The sequence below is a fragment of the Molossus molossus genome, unplaced genomic scaffold (genome assembly GCF_014108415.1).
Source record: "Molossus molossus isolate mMolMol1 unplaced genomic scaffold, mMolMol1.p scaffold_m16_p_21, whole genome shotgun sequence".
NCBI classification, from domain to species: Eukaryota; Metazoa; Chordata; class Mammalia; order Chiroptera; family Molossidae; genus Molossus; species Molossus molossus.
Genome location: NW_023425357.1, coordinates 31742962 through 31760711, shown reverse-complemented (window position 1 = coordinate 31760711; position 17750 = coordinate 31742962). Strand labels below are relative to the sequence as shown.

Below are 17750 nucleotides of genomic sequence, written 5' to 3'. Positions count from 1 at the left end.
TGGTTTTATTCAACTTTCCACTTCTTGGTTCCTGTCCCCCAGGAAGCCAAGCTTTCTTCAGGTTTTATGGTTTAGTTGACATGTTCAACAAATGCTCCTATTTGCTTAACCTACTTTGAGTGGGTTTCTCTAATTTTCAACCAAGAGCTTTTACTAAAACAAAGCAGCAGAAGGGTGGGGGAGACAGTTTTGACAAAACTTCAGTGTTCCTTAAGGCTGTGACAGAAAGTTCTGATGGTGGCTTCATACAAAATGACACTGATTAGAGTTTACCTACTGTCTTAGAATACTTAGAGGTATTCAATGTTTTTTCTTACAATGATCCCACTTCTACACACTACTTATACCACTTGTGAGAACTGTATTTCATTTTGAGCAACATTGGCCCAATGGTGTTTGTCCCATGAAGCATGAGTAGGATATACAGGGACTAGAAATCATGCCATGTGAGAAACTGTTGAAGAGACTGAGGCAGTCTACTTTGAAAATGGAAAACTTGGAATGTCATGATGGATGGTTTCTTAACTGGAAGGACTGTCATGCAGAGTCACATTCTGGGTCAATTCAGGAAGAAGTTTCCATAAATTTCAGCAGTTCAAAAAGGGAGAGGTGTGATGCTTGATCTTAGACTTGAGAAGGCATGGGGGGTAAGCATCCTAAAAAAAAAAAAGACTGAGCCCAGTGTGGGCAAAGACTGTGACCTGTTCATTTGGGTATACTCAGCACCTAACATCGGTTTAGTGCTTAGTGGGTTCTCACTCAAAACTTGATAAATGGAAGAATGAAGAAAAGGAGTTTAAAGAGAGACAGGGTATCTTAATCTGTTTGGGCTGATATAACAAAAATGCCATAGACTGGTAGCTTAAACAATAGATTTTTATTTCTTATAGCTCTGGAGCCTGGGAAGTCCAAGATCAAGGTGCTGGCAGATTCAGTGACTGGTGAGAACCCAGTTTCAGGGTCATAGATGCCATCTCCTCACGGTGTCCTCACATGGAGAAAAGGGTGAGGGAGTTTTTTAGGGTCTCTTTTGTAAGAGTACTAATTCCATTCATGAGGGCTGCATACTCATGACCTAATCTCCTTCCTGAGACCCCATCTCCTAATACCATCCTCCTGGAGCTTAGTGAATTTTGAGTCTGGGTTTTATTTTATTTATTTTTTTAATATGTTTTTTTTTTTTTGTTTTTTTTTTTAGAGAGAGAGGAAAGGAGAAAGAGATAGAACCATCGATGTGAGAGAGAAACATCGATCGGCTGCCTCCTGCACACCCCCTACCGAGGATCAAGCCCACAACCCAGGCGTGTGCCCTGAATGAGAATCAAACTGAGACCTCAGTCCAAGGGACAATGCTCAATCCACTGAGCTACAACGACTGGGCTTGAGTTTGGGTTTTAAATAATGAATGACACAAACATTCGCTCTCTAGCACTGGGTGACTATTTGGAAGTGATGTTGAGGAGATATGAAGCTGAACTGAAGGATGGTGATGATATTAATAAATAGATAGCTTTATTTATTAAGCCCTTGGAGTATGTCATCATCTTATTAATCCTCTGCAGTAGTTTCTCTTATTTTACAGAGGTGGGAACTACATGAAACACAGAGGTTAAGTAGCAAACTCCACTCAAAAAGTTCAAAACTGGAGTCACCTCATAACAGAAAGAAAAATCATTGCTCATGTATTGAACTAGTGTGTTCTAAGAGTTTTACACACATTGATCTCTAAAGCTCTTTACAATGGTGAGTCCATGATTTCTGTGGTGTCTGCCTCCCAAGTTCTTGCCCAAGGCCCTCTTTTGGTGGGTCCCATGGACCAGGGTTTTCTAAGGTGGCTGGGAGCCCTCAGGGTAACTGGCCTATTTATTGCTTTGTAGTCTGAAGAAGGCGCAGGCCTGTTCATTGATCCAATTATCTTTCATGCCTTAGAAAGAACAAAGCTATGGCCTCATCGCTCTTAAAAATGAAGAAGTCTTCATTCTTCCCATTAGTCTTTTTTGTTTAAAGAGAAATATAAGCTAATAAAAATAATTCCTAAATTTGATCTAGTTTTTAATACTATAATTAGCCTTAAGTGGGATATCATTTTTCAGATCGTGGCTCTTTTGTTTTAGTGTTTGTTTTTCCCTGTTTTTGTCTGCCCGCCCATCTATCTGGCGCTGAGAACAAACCAGGCTTCCATCACTGTGCAGCAGCTGCAGATAGGCCCTGATGGAGCATCAGCCATGGTCACTGGGTGCAGCTCTCAGCAGCCCCAGCAAGGCCCCTGGGGGTGGGGGACTAAATGCTAGTCTTAGGTCTGAGGCAGAGGTGCTCTGTGACTTTAGATACTCTATTTCCCCCTGTAATAATATGCACTTTAATCCTTAGCTTTATACATCTTTTTCTACTGTTCTGTGTACTTCGAGAATAAAATGTTTCTGCCTATATTTATAGCCTGTTTCATATTTCTTAAGTGACCCTTAAATCACACAAGCATGACTTGTGCGTTGCATTCATAAAGCAAGTTAATTTTTTTTTATCCTCACCTGAGGACATTTTTTTCCATTTTTTGTTCAGATAGAGTGGAAGGGAGTGAGAGAAAGAGAGAGAGAGAGAAACATCGATGTGAAAGGGACACATTGAGTGGCTGCCACCTGCACGACCCAACCAGGGTCGGGGACAAACTGCAACCGAGGTATGTACCCTTAGCGGGAATTGAACCTGGGTCTCTCTGGACTGCAGGCCGACGCTCTAACCGCTGAGCCAAACCGGCCAGGGCAAAGCAAGTTAATTTTTGTCTTCTAGTCTCTCTTAAAATGTCTCTGTGGGGCAAACTGGGTGAACTCAGTCAGCTGCTAAGACTTTTATGGACGCTCTTGTCAAAACACAATCTCAATACAGTCGTTAGATTGTTCTGTCCAAGGTGATCAAAACTTTTACCTTAAAGTTATGGCTTCTCTTCTTTTTTAGTTTAGGCCTGCTGCAAGCGTGAAACCTACAGTTGGAGAATAAACACACAATCACCTGTTTCTTTCCTTCCTATTATCTTCTACTTGTGTTCATCACCAGCCTCTATCCCTGTGCCTCCAGTTGGGTAACTGTTTTCTGGCCCCTCTGGGATTAGACCGTGAGGAGGGAGGAGAGGAAAAAATGGTAAGAAAGTTGTTACTTGTCTGATATTGTTGTGATCAAGCTGACATTTCCTCTTGTGAAGCGCTTTCAAGAGAGTTTCAGAAAACGAAACCTCATCACTGGGTATCTATACCTTGCAATTCTCTCTCTCTCTCTTTTTTTTTTATCCTTACCGGAGGACATTTTTCCATTTTTTGTTCAGATAGAGCGGGAGGGAGAGAGAGGAAGAGAGAGAGAGAGAGAAACATCGACGTGAAGGGACACATCGAGTGGCTGCCACCCGCACGACCAACCAGGGCCGGGAACAAACTGCAACCGAAGTACGTGCCCTTAGCGGGAACCGAACCCGGGTCTCTCTGTACCGCAGGCTGATGCTCCAACCGCTGAGCCAAACCGGCCAGGGCTATACCTTGCAATTCTCTTAATGGGACCAAATGCATCTCTCTTTCGGCTGGTTCTTTGTTTTTCGTTGGCCTCTAGGAACCTAACAATGCCCCCATCTTCCCTTTGGTGAGGTCTCTATGTCCCACTGGATTTCCCTCTTAAAAAGGACTGAAAATGATCCTACCCATTTCTCTTGAGTGGCCTACATCTGCTTCATAAAAATCACTCATGCATTTTTTACTTTGATAAATCCTGGAAGAAGGGGACAGGATATTCCCAACCAAATATTTTTTTCTTTGTTCTACTGTCTGCTGACTAGTTTGCCTATCTCTTGCCCTTTAGAACTTGTAGGTGGGTTCAGACACAAGCCCACTGTTCCCTCTGAGTGGCAGGAGCCACATACTAAACTCATCTCATTGGATGGTCCTCTCAAAGCCCCTTTCTTTTGACTGGAGGTTAGGAGGTGGGACTCACAGCCCATTTCTCTTTGAAGAAATCCTCCCTAGTCACCTACTCCTGACCCTTTTAGATACTCTGTGTGAAAGGCTTACGAATTGTCTAACCTGTTTTCCCTGTAAATTCTTGGCCTATTTCCTCTAGTTGAAATTTGCTACCTATTGTGCCTCAGCTGAAAAGTCTAAAGCCTCCGTAATAAGATATCACTGGTTTATTCAGCTAGGACTAAGTTCCCACTAGACCAGTGCTGCCCAATAGAAATATAATGCAAGCCACATGTGTAATTTAACATTTTCTAGCAATCAGATTAAAAAAGAAGCAAGGGAAATCAATTTTAATAATAGATCTTATTTAACCCAAACTATATTCATACAGTTATCATTTCAATATGAAATCAATATTAAAAGTTATTAATGTGATAGTTTACATTCTTATTTTGCACTAAGTCTTTGAAATCTGTAGTTTACAATTGCCCCACATTCCAATTCAGACCATCCACATACCAAGTGCTCAGTGGTCACAATTGTCTAGTTGCTACTGTAGGACAGGAAGGCAGTAGACTGTAAGCTCTACAGGCTGCACTGGTGTTCTTTTTTCAATAATTAGGTTCCATAGATATAAAGCAACATTTTAGTAAATTAGAGTGGTGTTCTTCTTGGTCATTGCTAATAGTGCTTGGCATATAGGAGGTATTTAATATTTGTAAAATTGAACTGAAATGTAACAGAACGAAGAAATTATCAAGGGAATTGTTCACCATCTCCCCACAGCACATAGACTAAATTATTCAATTCTGCACACATTTAGTTTGCCCACATAATTTGTAATTCACTTATTCCAGAAGCATTTAAACTTCCAGGAGGCAGAGGTGTCTTCGTCTTGTCCCCATGATCTATCACAGTTCTTAGTATTGTTATATGGGATTCATACAGTCAACAAATATTTATTTAGTGTCCATGCTGGAGCCATTATTTTAGGTGCTGGGGATACTGGGTTGAACAATGTAGGCACAGTCTCTGTCCTGTGGAGTTCTGAGACAATAAAATATAAGGGCTATGAAGGAAAAAACTGGGCAGGATAGGGTGTGATTGAGGATGGAGGAGTAAGGGAGTAGGGAGAAATAGCCAGAACTAGGGGAAGGGCCATCTGATTGTGTCTTACTACAGTCCTACAAGCCATCTCCCTTTAAGCCACATTGGTCATTCATTTCTCTCTTGTTGCTTGTGTTGCTGTCTTTTTTGCTCTTCTATAGCTGGTGTCTTTTCATGCCTCAGCCCAATGCTATCTCCTCAAGGTGAACTTCCCCGATCACCCTAACTAGAGGGCTCATCACCTTACACATTCCCCATTATACCACCGAATTTTGTGTGTTAATCACAATCTGAAATTGTCTTGTTTATTCATTGGTTGTCTCCCACACCACAGGGAAAGCTCTAAGAAATTAGAGCATTTGACAATTGCTCTCTTCTAGTGACTAGAACAGTGCCTCTATGACAAATATGTGACCCATAATTAGTGATCAATAAATATTTATTGAATGAATGAAGGAAGGAAGGAATTAGTTAAAGTACTCCGGAGATGTCTCAAGATAGAATTTGAATGAGGCCACAGTCCAAATGAATTGTGAAAAGAACTGCACTACTTTCTATGTGTGTTCTCTGAGAAGGAAATTGGAGTTAATACATATAGTGTTGTGGTGCGAGAGAACCGAGAGACCACCAGAGTCAAATTAAAGCCAAATAGCAAAGCCGGCCTGCGTCTGATCTCCAGTTTTCGGAGATTAGCCTTGAAGTTATTCTCTTGGACTGTCTTGGGCATCCAGCAACCTGGGTTCTGGTTCTGGATCCTTTGAGAATCTACATTTACAGACAATCCTGCTGGGTAAATGGACGAACTTTTGTGTATAACATAAGAGGGTTCATGGATCTCCTGAAGAGGTAAAAGGACTCCAGTTAAAAATTTCTGTAGAAATGAGAAGCCTTACAGCAACACAGGGAGACAAATGTTAAATGAGATTATGCATGGAGCACCTTTAAAAGAACCAGGACAGATGTCTTTGGAGAGGGACAGTGTCCAAAGAATTCCTAAAAACCAAATTCTTTCCCACTAAGTATCTCTGCCTGGCCGTTGCTATGGACGCTTTCCTTCTCCAATCATCGGGCGGCTTACTAGGCTGTGCGGAGCCGTGGTTGCTGTGGCAACGGATGGCAACAACTCTAGGACCGTAAAGGCGCGGGAAGAGAGCCCGCTGTTTGGAGCCGGTCGGGAGCCCCTAGATTGCGGTGTCTGTGAGTTGGACGCGGGCTCTCAGAGGGGAACGGGCACGGAATTGGGAGGGGTGGGGGTGCACCTAGGTCCGACGGAGAGCTGTGCAGTGGTTGTGGTGTTACAGTGTGAGGGGAAGCGGGACTGGCTGGGCATCCCCTCGTGGTGTACCGCCTGGGCTCTAATTTTTCCAGACCCTTCTCTTCCCCAGCCTCCCCTGGTCCCTTCTTATCCCCATTAAAACAGCAGAATCTCAGATTTCTGTTCTTGGGATTCCCCAGCCCGACATAACTAGCAACAGGTGTTGGCTTGAAGGATGTTCGCCTTGCTTCTAACTTCTGGCTGTGAGGCCTTGGGCAGGGCAAATCATTTTCTGTATTTCCTCACCAGGAAAATGGGGTGCCAAACCCCCCCCCCCCCTTCTCCCTCCCCTCTTCCTTCTCAGGATGGCTGTGAGGATCAGACGAAAGACCAGGACACCCTCAGATGTACTTCACCAAATGGTCTCATTTCACAGCCACACAGCCCTGTGAAGGGGCTGTGATGATTAATCTGCCTTTACAGTTGAGCAGCCTGGGCGCAGAAAGTGCCCCCTGATCAGGGCTACTGAGTGGCTGTTGTTAAGATTCTTCACCACCACCTGTGCTGGTTACCCACATGCTGGTCTCTGTGTGCTCACCTGTTTACCTTGCCCCCAGCCTCTGTTGGGTCTTGTCCTTTTCATTTCAGAATACTTCAGTCATATTTATTTCACCACATGATTCTTTCCCACTCTCCTTTACTTGACTCCTTAAAGTAACTGAGGTCCTACTTCATGTCTAGTACTAACCTATGTGTTTTGCAGAAAGAAAACATTAAGACAGGATCTATGACCTTGATGAGCTTATAGAGTGGAGTCACATCTTACCCTATTAGGTTCAGAAGTCAGTCCTAAGGTTAAAGTTGAACACAGTAAAAAATATCATGGGAAAATCCCTTAAATCACCTGGGAGCAACCCAATTGAGAAATCGAACCATTGAAAAGCTTTAATTCTGGGGATAGTTAAGCACATGTCATAAAATTGTAATTTATAGACTTTTCCTATTTGTCCTCATAAATTAATAGAGGGGTAAATGTATGAGTTCCGTTATGTTTTTATTCTTCTGAATTTTGCTGTGGCCCTCATTTCATATTTCAGTTTCTTTTTTGAGAATGTTGAGGAGGCTAATACCATTTGAGTGGCTACCTGGACACCACTCTTTGCTTGGTGGGCTGATAAATCCTTAGACTCTTCTCTGGTCTCTCTAGTCTACACTGTGCTGTCTGTTCTAGCATTAATTGGCAAAGACAATCACCCAGCTGTTTAAAAGGTTATTTTTTTTTGGTCTTTTGATTTAGACACATATGAATATAGTTGAAATACCATTATCCCAATTGATGTAACTCTTTTGGGGTCTTATTGTAAAGATTGTACTTGTACTGCATAGGCATCAGCACTTAGTATTATCAGTCCTTTAAGACTTTGTCTTTCTGATGGGAAATAACGTTTATCACTTTGTTATAATTTACATTTGCCAGATTGCTAGTAAGATCCAACAGTTTATGATTATTGACTATTGATAATTGATCTTCTGTGGATTGTCTGTGTTTATCTTTGCCCAATTTAAATTTGATTGTTCTTTTTGTATAGATTTGCAGAAGTACTGTACATACCCTCGATATTGACAGTTTTATGCTATGTTGAAATATAATTTATTTATTTATTTTATTTATTTATTTTTTTTGGTATGTGCCCCTAGCAGGAACCGAACCCGGGACTGTCTGGTCCACAGGCCGATGCTCCAACCACTGAGCCAAACTGGCCAGGGCTGAAATATAATTTAAATTAATATTTTCTCCCAATATTTTTAAAGTCATGTTTATGATATATAATTTACATGTTATAAAATTCTCCCATTTTAAGTGTACCATTCCATGAGTTTTAAAAAATATATAATCAAGTCACCACATAAATGTATAGAATGACTGCATTGCTCAAAAAGTTCTCTAGTACCAGTTGGAGTCAATTCTTTTTTCAAAATGACAACCATTTTGCTTTTCCACCAGCATAGTATGTGACTTTCACTTGTTACCAGCAGGTGACAAATTTGTTTATGTTAGTTATTCATGTAGATGTGTAGTGGTATTTCATTGTGTTTTTAATTAGCATTTCTCTGATGACTGCACGATATTGAACATGTGCTTATTTGTTATTTTATCTCTTGTTTGGTGAAGTTATTTGTTCATATCTTTTACCATGTCTTTTTAATTTTTTGTTAATCCTCACCCGAGGATATTTTTCCATTGATATTTTAGACAGAGTGAAAGGAAAGGAGGGAGGGAGAGAGAGAGAAACATAAACGTGAGAGAGAGACATTGATTTGTTGCCTCCTGCATGACCCTGACTGGGGCCAGGGATTGATTGAGCTTTCAACCCAGGTACATACCCTTGACTGGAAATCAAATCCAAGACCCTTCAGTCTGCAGGCCCATGCTCTAACCACTGAGTCAAACTGGCCAGGGCAAACTAGGTCTTATTCAGTTGTCTTCTTAATGAGTTGTCTTTTAAAGTAAAAAAAAAAGTTAAAATTTTGGTGAAGTCTAATTTATCAATTTTTTATTTTATGGATTTTATGCTATCTAAAACTATTTGCCTAGCCCAGATTTTCTTCTTGATATTTTATAGATTTAGGTTTTACATTTCATTTCACATTTTGTATATGGTCAAACTGAGAATTATTCTGGGGGCAGACACAACAATACCTCTGCCTGTGTATGAGAATGTTTCATGCAATAACAAAACAGAGGGGAAGTTATTATCTGTTATTAATTAACAAGCTTCAAAATAATTTTGACAATGTTCCTCCATGTTAGCAGCAAAAACATTTAGAACATGAAAACTGACACAAGTTTGAAAGAAACCCACAAAACCTGTGAATATTGAAACTATGTTTTAACTGGTACACTTTCAGATCTGTGCAAAGTAGAGATTCTTGATCCTTTAGATTTTATGTTTATGTTCATCTTTTGGGGACAGTTCATATCTTTTATCTGATTCGCAGTGGGGCTAAAACCTCAAAAGTTAAAAGATCACTGATTTAGAATGAGCACATTTCAGAAGGCAGGGGACTGTGATATACTTGGTCATTAAATGTGAAGAAGCACCTCCCTCCCTCCCTCCCTTCCTTCCTCCCTTCCTTCCTCCCTTCCAAGGGGTAGGCCTAATAAAATTAAAAAACAAACAACAACAACAACAAAAAAACGAGAAGGAGCAGCTGTTTCCTGAGGCAGTCTCTTCCTCTCAAATGATTTCATCCAAGATCTATTTCCTCATTAACACTGCAGAGGCACTTAGCGTTTGGCTGCTCTTCATATAAAATGTCTTGCAAGGAGGATAAGGACTTGAAATCAGGCAAAAAACAATGGAAAGATCATGGTTAGAAGGATTGAGGTTGGGCAGAGAATGATAAGTAAGGAATTGACATCTCACAAAATGCCTTTATTGCAACTTAATTTGAAAAACTGTGCAGTCAGTCTTTTCATTTCTTTGAGGATTTAAAGTGCTTTAGTTCTCTGATTTTTTTAAGGGTCATATTTATCCTTTGTGGTGATCGAGAAGAAGAATGGGCTTTCAAAATGTGTTCTGTGCTTGATTGAAAGGCTTGTCAGAGTATATGATATTGTTAAAGTGGTGTTCTTTATCTTGAGATGAATATCAAAAAGTCAATGTGATTGACTTTAAAGAAAAATTAATGTGAAATGATTTAAATTTTAAAAAACCACACACACACACACACACACACACACACACACACGAAATCTCTTGTAATTTCACTTGCAGTTCATAAATCTCTTGCATTTTATTTTTAAATCTTCATGCTTTAATAGACTATCTAAAATGTCCTGAATGAAACATTGGGCTACTAACATTATGATTTGACTGCACCTGTGTATGTTTTTATTTCTTTAAACTATTATTGTAAGCCCAATAACTTTGCCTAATTCTATGTTCTGTGCAACTATGTTGTTGATACTTATTTTTATTAAAAAACAGTCCACCTAAGTTTGCAGGAATGGCTTTGAAAAATCCCTAATTAAAATAAATTTCAAGGTTAAGCTATTTTTATTCATGCCTGAAAACAATTAGCAGTACTTGTGGCTTTTAAAATAATAACAGTGTGGTAAGCATATTTCAAAACCAGGAAGGCAGAAATTTGTGTTTATGAGAGCCAAAAGAATTAGTCTTGCAATGCTTTGGAATGTCCCTGGTAATTAATTATAGGTGATGTATATTATATGAAATCCCAAAGATTTTAGCAGGAAGAGGAGAAAAATAGGCCTTACGTATTTCATTTCTGACATAATTCCTGTCACTCTCAGAGGGAATTAAAGTGTAATAAAAAGGAATAACAGAGGGATATAATCTAAAAATACTAATTAATAACTTTAGTCTACCAGAGTGAGATTCTGTAATAAATGGTAGGCTGTCAGTTGCTAAATCATGGAATATTGCAGAGAAGGAAAAGGCAACATATTCTTTCACAAGATGGCTCTTTATATTAAAACTATTAGTGGTAGAGAAGTTGTGTACTTGTTAATCATTTGTGTTTTTACATCGATGTTTGTAGTTACAATTAAACAGATGGTTCCTGAAAAGATAGTGTGTTCTTAGCAATTAAAACCATGGCAAGCCGCGTTTTCTCTTCCCTAACATGCAATTTAGCTGAATAGACGGGCAGACCCTGTGGGTTCTTCAGAAGAAAGGTTCCGTGCAGATTTAAGTAGATTAGTATTCTGTCCCCCATCCCTGTCATCTTGACCCCTGCAAGCGGAGAGCTTTGCAGCTGGCGGAGGACTTTGCAACATGGCTTATAGGAAGTCCTTATCCCTTCTCTCTCTCTTCATTCTTAAGACAACTAATGTTGACATTTTTGCTTGTCAAAGTTCTTTCAGAGTTTTTATCTAAAAAATATAAAATTTACTTTGGGCTCGAAAGAAACCAAATTCTTACCTTATTTACAATCCCTGTTGCAACAAATTAAGTTTAGGACATTTTTCAACAAGGATCAGCACCCCATGAAATAGTTCAACAGCTGATATATGGCTTTGTGGCCAGTGGTGTCTCCCTTGAACCAGACCCCAGCAGTGTTAATGGGTCTCCCCCAGAGCAGCGGAATTGGAGCCTGTGGTGGTCTGTTCACAGCTGAAACTTTGGAAATAAGGGTTTTGTTTGCATGAGCATAAATAGGCCCAAGTACACTTTCAATGATTTTTAGGTACAGGCCTTTGTGCCCACAAGTAAGCAGTTATTTGCTGGTGTAATTAACCATCTGCACCTTATTATGAGGGTGCAGCTGGCTAATTATGCCCAGTGCCATAGGGCAGGTTGAATTTCTCATCTGCATAAGAAGTAGATTTTCAGCAAAGGACATTGACCTTTACAAATGAGACCCTAAATTTAATCAGTTTGAGATCACTACTTACAGATTTTTGTTTTGTTTTGTTTTGTTCAGAAATGAAACTTATGTACGGGTAATGGCATTTATATTTGTAATTAATACAGAACCATAGTGTAGACTTATATTATTATGAGTCAGGGACAAATGAGATCTCTGCTGAGTTCAAATTATTTGGGTTCTTCAATTTGGAAAGTGGTACATCAAAATGGATGTACATGGATTCATGAACTTGTATGAATAACAACTTGGAGCATCACCCAAGTTGCTCCAAATGGAGTAAATTTGTGTACTAACCATTTAAAAACCATTTTTCAGCAATAGTTGTACATTTTTCTTGTGACTTATTGGATAGCTTGTTTGAGAGAATAGCAGAATAGTAGAGAGCAGAATCTTAAATTTCAGTGTAGGTTAAATTCACAGTGCTAACTGACTAGCACGAAAGAGGTCTTTTAGGGTGAATCTTCCCATATTTGTCTAAAATTGTCTTTAATTTGCCCTTACACTTACAAGATATTTTTGCTGGTTATAGAATTAAAAGATGGCAGTTTTTTTCTTCCAGCACATTTGAGTGCATCATTCTGCCATCTTCTAATTTCCATTACATTGAGAAATGAGCTCTCAATTTAACCATGGCTCATTTTAAGATAATCTGCTTCCCCTCACCCCCTTTTAATGATTTTTTTTCTCTTTATTTTTGGTTTTCTTCACCCTTTCTAGGATGAATCTAGGAATGGATCCCTCCCCTTTCCCCATCTATCTAGCTTAGGATATATTGGGCTTGAATGCGTATGTGTGTGGTCTTTTTTAACAGTGGTAAAATTCTCAGCTATTATTTTTTAGATATTGCCTCTGACTCATCTTTCTTCTCACAATCAAGGCCCCAACTATGTCAGATCTCTGTCTCCATGTCTCTTAACTTCACTTGTGTGTTTTCTATGTCTTTTGTCACTCCATGTACTGACCTGAATAATTCTTCTAATTTATTTTCTAGTTTAGTCATATTCTCTTTAGCTGTTTAAAATATGCTTTTTACTTATGCAATAAATTTCTTTCATTGCTATATGTTCTATTTAGATGTTTTAAAAGTCTTCTATACAGCTTCCCCCTAAAATATTTTGTTTAAAAATTTTTTCAAACCTGAAGAAAAGTTGAAATAATAGTACCTAAATACCCTTTACTTCGAGTCATCCATTGTTAATATTATACCACATATTAGCTTTATTTCCTCTCTATTTTTTCTTGAACCATTTGAAAGTAAGCTTATGACTTAAAGAAGGGAGATGTCTCCCTGGTCGGTTTGGCTCAGCAGTTAGAGCGTTGGCCTGCGGACCAAAGAGTCAAAGGTTTGATTCCAGTCAAGGGCATGTACCTGGGTTGCAGTTTGTCCCTGGCCCTCATTGGGGTCATGTGGAAGGCAACCAGTTGATGTGTCACTCTCACATTGATTTTTTTTTTTCTCTCTCTCTCCCACCTTCCCTTTCTCCCCCTCCCTCCCACTCTATCTGAAGATAAATGGAAAAATTATCCTCAGGTAAAGATTAAAAAAAAAATAAAGAAGGGAGATATTATGACATTGCTCCTTTACATACATTAGCAGGTATTTCATAAGAATAAGAACATTTTTTCACATAACTGTAATAATGTTATCATAGTAGATAAACAAAATTGATACAGTATGATTTAATGTATACTTTATAGTCATATTTCCTCAATTTTTCAATAATATCCCTTATAGTGATTTTTAAAAAATCAATCCTCACCCAAGGATATTTTTCTATTGATTTTTAGAGTGGAAGGGAGGGAGGGAGGGAGAGAGTGAGAGAGAAAGAAAGAAATACCAATTTGAGAGAGACACATTGATCAGTTGTCTCCCACATGCACCCCAACAGGGGTGGAGGATAGAACCTGCAACCCAGGTACATGCCCTTGACTGGAAATCAAACCCATGACTCTTCTGTATGTGGGCTGATGCTCTAACCATTGAGCAACGATGGCCGGGGCCCTTACAGTGAGTTTTAAATGTTTAAATTAAATCCAGATCTAGCCTGGCTGGTGTTGCTCAGTGGTTGAGTGTCGACCCATGCACAAAGAGGTCGCCAGTTCAATTCCTGGTCAGGGCACATGCCCAGGTTATGGGACTGATCCCTAGTGAGGGGCATGCAAGAGGCGGCCAATCGATGTTCTCTCTCATCAATGTTTCTGTCTCTCTCTCCCTCTCCCTTCCTCTCTCTCTAAAATCAATAAAGAAAAAATAAATAAATCCAGGATCTGGTCAAGGATCACATGCTGCATTGTTAAGATTTTTAGTCTCCTTTAAGTGTAGAACAGTTCCCTTGACATTTTTTTTTTTCAGGACATGGAAGTTTTTGAAGACTTTAGTTGTTTTACAGAACTGCTATATCTTCTTTAAATTAAATTTATTGGGGTGACATTGATTAATAAAATTACATAGGTTTCAAGTGTACAATTCTATGATCCATCATCTTTGTATGCATCACCCAGAGTTAAATCTTCTGTCACTTTATACTTGACCCCCTTTGCCCCACCCCTCTTCCCTCTGGTAAACACTATATTGTTGTCTGTATCTATGAGGTTTTGTTTTTCTTGTTTGTTCATTTGTTGCTTTCAGTTTTATATCCTACATATGAGTGAAATCATATGACTCTTGACTTTTTCCGTCTGACTTATTTTGCTTAGCATGATATTCTCAAGATCCATCCATGTTGTCACAAGTGGCAGTATTTCATCTTTTCATGTGGCTGAGTAGTAAGTATTCCATTGTATATATGTACCACATCTTTATCCAATCATCTATAGAAATATTTGAAAATTTGTACCTTTATTTTGTAGATTCCTGTGCCCTAAAGATATCTTCAAGCTTGTCTGTTAGTACTTTAAACATAGTAAACATAGTGGTTTTATAGTCTGTATCTAATAAGTTACCTATTATGAAGCCTTTGATGGTCTTTCTGCTGTTTTTAGTTCCTATTAATTTTGTTCATGGTGTCTTGTTTTCTTGTGTGTCTGGTATGATGATGCTTTCCTCTGTAGGAGATTTATATTTGCTTCAGCCAGGCAACTCAGGATCTGTTGGTCTGGGACTACCCTAACTCATAGCATGAAGTTCTCTAGACAATTTAAGTAGTGTGAACCTGGGCTGCAAATTTCAGTCAGAAGTGACCCCAACTTTGGGGTATTTTCCCCTTTCTTTTTCTTTTTATTCTTTTTCAGTGCTTAGCACCATAACAAGTTTTACTGTGGCTTTCTGGGGATGGTCTACAGGGGCCAATTTTCATTTTGTGTCCCCACCGAAAGGGAGACAGGTCTCATTGTATTTCCCATTTTGTGCAGACTCTAACCATTGACTGCTATCTCATTGCCCATAAATCCACCAAAACCAAAGCCCAGAGTATTTTTGGATTAGCAAATGCTTTAAGGATAGAAGTGGTTATGGATTTCTAGTGTTTTGCTTACTTCTCTGGCATTTGATTTCTTTTAGATTTGGTCTAGTTATTGCTTATTATCTTGACAGCTTTTTAATACTTTTAAGGAGATTAAAAATTTTTAAATTGAAACAGATTTTCACCTATAGCTTTTAGTTGTGTTCTCATGAATCATTGGTCCAACTGTTGCCTGCCATTACTGGAAATGGAAGTCCTCTTTAATTTTAGAAAAAAATGTTATTGTTGTCCTTATTAGAAATATAGGGTGGAACAGATTTTTCATACTTTTAGTGGGCATCAATCTGGCCAAGCCCTGTGAAAGCAATGCACTAAGAACTTTATCGTCAACATTTACCAGTGTGATAACTGAAAGAAGTAAAAGGGCCCTATTATATGTCAGATAACTCAAGTATAATGGTAAATAGTACATAACCAGTCTCTGTGATTGGTTTTCATTACTGAATTCTGTTATGACAGGCATTCAATATGAATTACAAGAATGCATTTGCCATTTTAATAAAAAGTAGACATGCAGCATTTAACAAGCTGTTAGTGAGAATGTACGAGACAGTGATCAGTGTTGAGAGCACTCAGTTGAGCAGGGCCAAGCTAGCTTGCTATTCACTTGCTTTGGGAATTGTCACATCCCTAATGGCTGGTGGAGACTGATGAAAGCACTAGTCCCTTTCTTTACTGATATCAGTTGGAGTCATGGGTCAATGAGTAAATTCAAGTTTGCTTTTATGTGTTGGATGGCTTTATTAAAAGGATTCCAAACTTTTTCTGTGAAAGGAAACTGGATTCCCGGGCATTATTTTTGTCACAAGGATTTGCTTAACAAACAAGATCACTTTTAAATAATGTTTGCAGATAACTCTTAAGTTGTTAATACTTGGAAAAATACATGTTAAAATAGTCAGTTTTCTGTAAAGGATTTTCTCTATAACCTTCTATAGTCTTTCATCTTCAAAATCTGAAAATGAAATATTTCCAGCTATCTCTGCTGGATTCACACATTATGGATGATCCAGAATTTTTGGATCCATGTGAGCTTCTGCAAAGACCTTGCTATATGCTAGTTATATTCACATGTGGGCTTGCTAAGAGCAGAATAATTTGTATATAGAATTACCTGTCCTGGGTTACCTAATCTAAATATCCAATAAGTTTTAATGATTTCCAGATTTCTAGGAATCTTTAATGTTACATTTGATGGTACAAATCAATTGGTCTATATATTATAAAGCTTATTCTCTCCTATTCTAATAGAAATAAAGTATTTTCAATTTTCTTTGGGAATAGCAGCTCATGCCATTGCATAGTAGTTATTTCAGATTTTCCTGGTAAACTCCAGGAGTACATTTTAGGTAAATGTATAATTTCTAAAAATATAATTATCAAATTATAGCAATTATGATATAAAGTATAACAATTATCATAAGTTCTTGATTTCAAGTGACAGAAACTTACTTCAAACTTCAATACAGCTTAATCAAAATAGGGAATTTATTAGTCCATTTAATTAGGATACTAGGATGGCTCATAGGATCAAAAGATGAGCCACAGATAATAGGGCCTTAAAGTTTAGAACTGCTTTCATTACCACTCTGATTCACTTATGTTCATCTTTCTTCCCTCCTGTCATCCATCCATCCTGCTCACACTTTTGCTTTTATCTCCTTGGCTTTGTTCTGTAGAAAACCTTCTCCATGTGCTGAAGAAAATGGCTGTTAATAGCTTTAAATTCATTTCCACCCAGAAGTCCAAAGAAAAAGTCTAGCTATCATTCAAGGAAAGAATTCTAATGGGCATTATTAGGGTCATAAGATCAATTAGAGCGTAGGAGAATAGAATATTATGATTGGCCAGATCTGCCTACTCCTTCTGGACAGGGCACTGGGTTTTTATAGTAAGAAGGAGAATGGGAAGGGGAAATTATATTGGGCAGCCAAAAGAACTTCTTTACAAGAGAAGCTTGTTAAAAAGGTTAAAAGCTGTTTAAGAGTATTCCTAATTGAGCCCTGGCCAGTTTTACTCAGTGGTTAGAGCATCGGCCCACAGACCAGAGAGTCCCAGGTTTGGTTCCTGCTAAGGGCATGTACCTTGGTTGCAGTTTGTCCCTGACCCTGGTTGGGGTCGTGTGGGTGGCAACCACTTGGTGTGTTTCTCACATCTGTGTTTCTCTTCCTTCCTCTCTCCCTCCCGCTCTATCTGAAGATAAATGCAAAAATGTCCTCGGATGAGGATTAAATGTGTGTGTGTGTGTGTGTGTGTGTGTGTGTGTGTATAATTTCTAATTGAGTATGTGTTCTTGAATTCAAGTGAGATAAATAGGTTTAAGAAAACTAAACTCATTTAGCCATTATAGGCATACAAGAAAATATATTCTCATGTTATAGGCATACAAGAAAATATATTCTCATGTTAGAAAATTCCATAGATTAGAAGAACTGATATAGCATACTGGAGAAAAGCTCAATTGAATTAGGGATTGTGTTAGGAAAAGATATCAATACAACCCAAATTTTTCTTTGCTTGGATTTCTTCCACAAAGGAGTCACTAAGTAATGGTAGGCTGCAGCTTAAAAAAAATTTTTTTATATTTTAATT

General features: G+C 38.6%; 1 protein-coding gene across 1 annotated transcript in view; it reads left to right on the top strand.

Annotated features, from left to right (window-relative positions):
• The first annotated feature begins 3080 nt into the window (after nucleotides 1-3080).
• The window catches only part of HYDIN (HYDIN axonemal central pair apparatus protein), a 404418-nt gene continuing 389748 nt past the window's right edge, over nucleotides 3081-17750 (top strand). The window contains exon 1 of the mRNA XM_036274275.1: nucleotides 3081-3135. The gene's annotated coding sequence lies outside the window, so the exon portion shown is untranslated. The remainder of the gene's footprint in view (nucleotides 3136-17750) is intronic.